Source organism: Nuphar pumila, chromosome 6 (assembly GCF_984573655.1).
Source record: "Nuphar pumila chromosome 6, dmNupPumi1.hap1.1, whole genome shotgun sequence".
NCBI lineage: Eukaryota > Viridiplantae > Streptophyta > Magnoliopsida > Nymphaeales > Nymphaeaceae > Nuphar > Nuphar pumila.
In genome coordinates, this window is record NC_143254.1 from 113884689 (window position 1) to 113890302 (window position 5614).

Below are 5614 nucleotides of genomic sequence, written 5' to 3' on the forward strand. Positions count from 1 at the left end.
GTGTAGGACTTAGATCCATTATCTCACACTTCTTTGGAATCCCGTACTTAGCCGAAGTGTTGCCTGTGTTCCACCGTGCTTGTCAACAATATAGAAAGGGCTACTAAAGCTCAAGGTTAGATTCAGTATATTTTATTATTCATTTTGTTTATTTATTTTATTTTTTTAAGTTTAGAATTCTCTAACCATGGTATACTGAGGTTTTTTTTTAGCTTTTGCCTTTTTTTAGGATTTGCATACAAGGTACGTACACTCGCAAGCTGAAGACCGAAAGAGGATTTTGAGCTTATGATGCTGTTGATCTCTACTCGAAGGAGAAAAGACGTGCAACCTTGCAGAACAAACTCTCAAAATTTAAATCCGGTGTTTGGGCTCTATTTTCGCCAAAAACCTTGGTTTGAGGCAAAAACCCGTTTTACTAAAACAGGGCCTAAATAAATTCTAGCTGGAACTGGACACCCAAAGCCATTAGAAACCCAATGTCAACAGCTTAAAATCCATTACTCGGTTCATTTACACCAATGTCCCTATCATTACTTCGCCAACTTTACTTGTTCTCGTCTTCATCGATGTCGTAGAGAGACCAACACATAAATTTTATATATAAAAAAAAAAGTCAGCACATAACGGCACTTATTTTTAATTTTTTAAATACTTGATATACAAAACATATGTGCGAAAGTTTTAATAATGTTTTTGTTAATAATAAAATGCAAGCTGCAATTAAAATATATAAATGGCATTGGACACATCACAGCGAACATGTTTGAGATCGTCTAGTAGGAAAGCGGATCCTATTTACAGTCACAAAACCCACCCACTGTGGGTCCCACTCGTACTGTAGGGCGGGTTTTGTGGTTGAGATTGCTAATCTCACGCAGCGTTTCTTGTAGACACAGGACCCCAAAAGATCGTGTCGTCACCTGAACACTCCAAACCGAACAAATTCACCCAAGGCCAAGGAGGGAATGGGTTTGGTTGGATATTTTTTTTGACAAACAACCCGAACCTTGACACTCCAAATCCAAACTGAGACGGTATACTGTATAAGACGCAACAAAAGATTTTATTAAAGTTGCAGGTACAAGGTACAGTACAGGAAAACGCAAAAAACAGATCCATCACAATTCTTCCAATGGATCCAAACGGGCATTCTCCCATTTCTGGAATCCCCAGATATTCCTCTCACCTTAATTCAAATGAGAACTTCCAATTTCTTAATTTTGAAAATACAAGAATATTTTCACGCATTTCCCTCTCAACTTACAGTTCCCGACCGAGGATCAGTAGAAGAAGAAAAAACTCAATTGGCACTCACCACCCGAGCGCCTACCCGGTCCAGCGTCTGCACGCTCACCTTCGCCCTCAAACCGCCCACCTTCAAGAACGCCCCCGCCATCGCCTCGCCGATCGTCTGCCCCTTCTCGTCGTCGTCCGTCACCGCCACGGCCGTCGGCCCCGCGCCGCTGATCGTGCACCCAAACGCCCCGGCCGCCTTCGCTGCTTCCTTCACCGCCTCCATCCCCGGGATCAACGGGCTCCGCCTCGGCTCGACGATCCGGTCTGCCGACATCGCGGCCCCTAGGGCGGAGACGTTCCCTGCGGCCACCGCCGCGACCACCGCGGCTGCGTGCCGGCAGTTCCAGAGGTGGTCCTTGAACCCGATCGCCTCCGGCAGGACGGCCCTCATCTTCTTCGTCGGTGCCTCGAATTCAGGAGAGACGAGAACGAAGCGGAGCTCCCGTCCTGCCGGAAACGGCAGGCGGATGAGCTCGAGAGGGTCGCAGCTGCGGACGAGCACGAACCCGCCGAGGATCGAGGGGGCGATGTTATCGGCGTGCCGGCCGCTGACCTTCGCCTCCGATTCGAGCCCGGCGAGGACGAGGTCGAGGCCGGAGAGTCGGCCGCCGAAGAGGGCGTTCACGGCAAAGGCGGCGGCGGCGGCGCTGGCCGCGCTCGAGCCGAGGCCGCTGCCGAGAGGGAGCCCCTTCTCCAGCGAGACCGAGATGCCGACGGACCGGACACCGAGGGCCCGGAGGGCTGCGATCGCCGCGATCCCCGCGCAGTTGTGGAGCGGGTCGAGGGTGAGCCTGGGGGCGCCGTGGACGGCGGCGATCGCGACGCGGCCGGGATAGACGGAGGGATCGACGGCGACGGTGACGTGGTCACCGAGCCCCGAGACGGCGCAGCCGAGAAAGTCGAAGCCCGGGCCGAGGTTAGCGATGGTGGCAGGAGCAAAGGATCGAACGGTGGAGAAGACGGGGGCTGGCTCGGCCTTGAGGGTCTCCGACTCGAACCGCCGCGACCTGCATAGGACGACGGTGGAGGGTCTGCAATGGTTGGGGTTGGAGTTGGGGTTAGGGTTAGGGGTGCAGCTGGGGAAGGGCAAGGGGGAGAGAGGGCATCTGGCGGAGGTGATCATTCTGTCAGAAAGAGCGAGAGAGAGCCGCAAAAGGGGGCAGTTTGTGCGCAGGGTTTAGGGTCGGGGATGATGCTGAGGTGTTTTGTTTGGGTTTTGGATCTGACCCCGTCTTTAGGGTGGCTTGCTTGTGTCCAGACTATCTGACATTATTTATTGAATTAATAATGTTTGCTTTATTCTTTATTTGATTCAATGGACTGTTTACAGTTTGGTATATTAAATCTCTGATCTTCGAGTTGGTTTTTGCAATTGTTTTAAAATAAAAAATCATTATTTTTATGAGAATTAGTTGAGGTCGTTAAATTAAGACTCTTGGATGAGCTTAAGATTTAATTAAACTTGTTTAAATTTAAGTACTTGTTAATTTGACTCTATCATCTTCATTTGATACAATTATGCTTAATTGTGGGAATGTGTTATGCATAAGTTATGCATAGTTTGGTTTATGATATATGAATGGGTTGGAATAGGATTTTTAAGTAGAAATCTTTTATAGTGAATCTGGATCCAAGTTCAAACGAAAATTGGATTTAATCCTACATTGTTAGAAAACATTTGTGACTCGCTAAAAATTTTTAATTAAAAAATATATTTACGTTTTCTGTTGTGTTTCAAGTTCAAAAAATAAATATTTGGTAGGTATTTTTTGGTTATAAATTTTAGGGTGTTATAGTGAGTAATAACGACAATTCAAAAAGTTATACTGATAATCCTGATTGTCGTACAAACATTGATCAAAACGTGCCCAACTGGTTAACTTGGTTCAGTTATAACTTCTTGCTTAAATATCTGTTTTACGTGATGTTTAATGTGTTTAAAAGATAACATCTTCAAATTTTAATTCTTTTTTGAGTGAAAAAACAAATTTGATCGTTTTGGTAGTAAAAAAATGTACTCAAAGTGGGTCTTGCCTAAAAAAAAGTTTTTTTTGTTGAATAAGTCACTTGTTTTAGTCATAACTTTTGATTCTAGTGTCGTATTGACCTGATTTTTGGCTTGTTGGAAAGCTAAAATCTTTTAGTTTAATTGTTATTCTTGACAAAAACTTTGAGGATGTCATTTTTTAGGCAAAAAAAGAAGTTGAAATTATCATAACTTTGAAATATATCAAAAACACTAGATTTTTTGGTATAAAAAATATCTTGGTCCGAAATTTGATGTCTAAAAATCTAAGAGTTAATTCCTACTAAATTGAGCATTCTTAACACATCTATAAAGTTAGATTGTGTCAAAATAATTCTCATTGTTAGATTCAAATTAGATTGTAGGTATAATCGTTTGTACCAAATATAAACCCTATATACATATTTATAATAGTTGATAGTTGCCTACTACTTTTTTAGCCTATGGACCTTTTAACAGTATTTTTTTTCATACTTTCCTTAAATATGTTCATATAGATGTGTTCTACATGCTTCATTTTATAGTAATAGACCCTTGGATCATGGTAGGTTTCTATAAGGTTAAAAAATGGTCTAAGTTTTAGATAAATATTCAAGCCTTAAAAAATCATGTTTTTTTTATCAAAAAAACATGATACAAGTGTTGTTTCCTAGCAAATCAACCATGCCGCATACATTTGCATTGTAAGATTTGCAAAAAACAATTCGAAAACACCATTAGCTAGTGGTAGACAGCAATCACTTTTCCTTTATTATATATATGGGTTAAGATTTTCTACATGTACATGCAAACGACCTAGCAAATGAGGTGGAACCCCCTTGTTTTTTCTCCTCATATCTAACATCATAGATGTGATCTAGATGTTTTTTTTAGTGGAAACCGGCTTTTGGATCGCCGGAATCTGACTTGTACACATGTTTTTCTAACGAACCAAAAATCAATGGCTATGAAGGCATCAATTTTTTCTGAAACATAAAACATATTTTTTTATCAAAAAAACATATCCAAGACTTGATTTCTACTAAATAGAACATGTTGAATACATCTATGAAGTTAGATCATGTCAAAACAACTGGCATCATGAGATTCAAACTAGATTGTAAGAACAATTGATTGTACCAAATATAAACCATATATATGAAAAATGTTCCAATCAGGTTTCATTTTTGTTATGCCCCAAGTTAGATCCTGGAGAAATAAGTGGTTGCAGATACTTTTTGTCAAATCTGAAGCCACAAATGCATTCACAATTGTTTATTTACCAAGGAACATGTTTTGGATCAAATCAATTTACCAAAAAAAAATTAGAAACTCATAATATCAAATTTTAGCACAATATATATATATATATATATATATATATATATATATATATATATAGAGAGAGAGAGAGAGAGAGAGAGTAGGGACAGTTGCCTACTACCCAACTGATCTACCTCCTGCGAACACGCACATATTGAAACATCAAAAACCCCTTTAGTGGTAGTTTCCATGAGTCACAAAAGGTCATTAGTTTTTTGCGGGAAAATGGCTGAGCGTCCATGGATATGACGCCTAGCAAAACTCCACTCTGAGTTGCGCTCCTATGAATTGCACAGCTACACACTACTATATATATATATATATATATATATATATATATATATAGAGAGAGAGAGAGAGAGAGAGAGAGAGAGAGAGAAGGTCCTACAGCTAGCCTACCAGGCTTTTGATTTCATAGGAATCGACTCTTGGTTGTTCGATTCCGACAAGCAGGTAGGTTTTTATAAGGTTTAAAAATTAATGATCTAAGATTTTCATAAATATCAAGGCTAAAAATATTATGACTTCTTAAAAAAAAAACATGATCCAAGTGTTGTTTCCTAATAAATCGACCATGCTGAACAAATCCATGAAAACAACTTAAAAACACTTGTCCCCTCATGCTAGGCTGGCGGTAGGCTAGAAAAGTGGTATGCAACCACTTTTTGTGTATATATATATATATATATATATATATATATATATATATATATATATATATATATATATATATATATATATATGTATATATATATATATATATATGGGAGAATATATGGTTGTTCTGTACCATGATTCCATATGGTGATACACATTAGTTTGTATGAATCTAGACACCAAATGGTATATCTAATCGCACGTGTTTAACATAGTTTTTTCAAAAATCAATGGCTCACAACGCATGAAGATAAGGGTGGTTTAAAAATGGTACAGAACATCATGTTGGAGTCTTAACACAAGAAAATAGTAAATAGAATATGCTAAACA

The 5614-nt window shown here is 39.9% G+C and overlaps 1 pseudogene; it reads right to left on the minus strand.

Annotated features, from left to right (window-relative positions):
- Nucleotides 1–1167: 1167 nt before the first annotated feature.
- Nucleotides 1168–2625, minus strand: LOC149835772 (homoserine kinase pseudogene; annotated as a pseudogene).
- Nucleotides 2626–5614: the final 2989 nt, after the last annotated feature.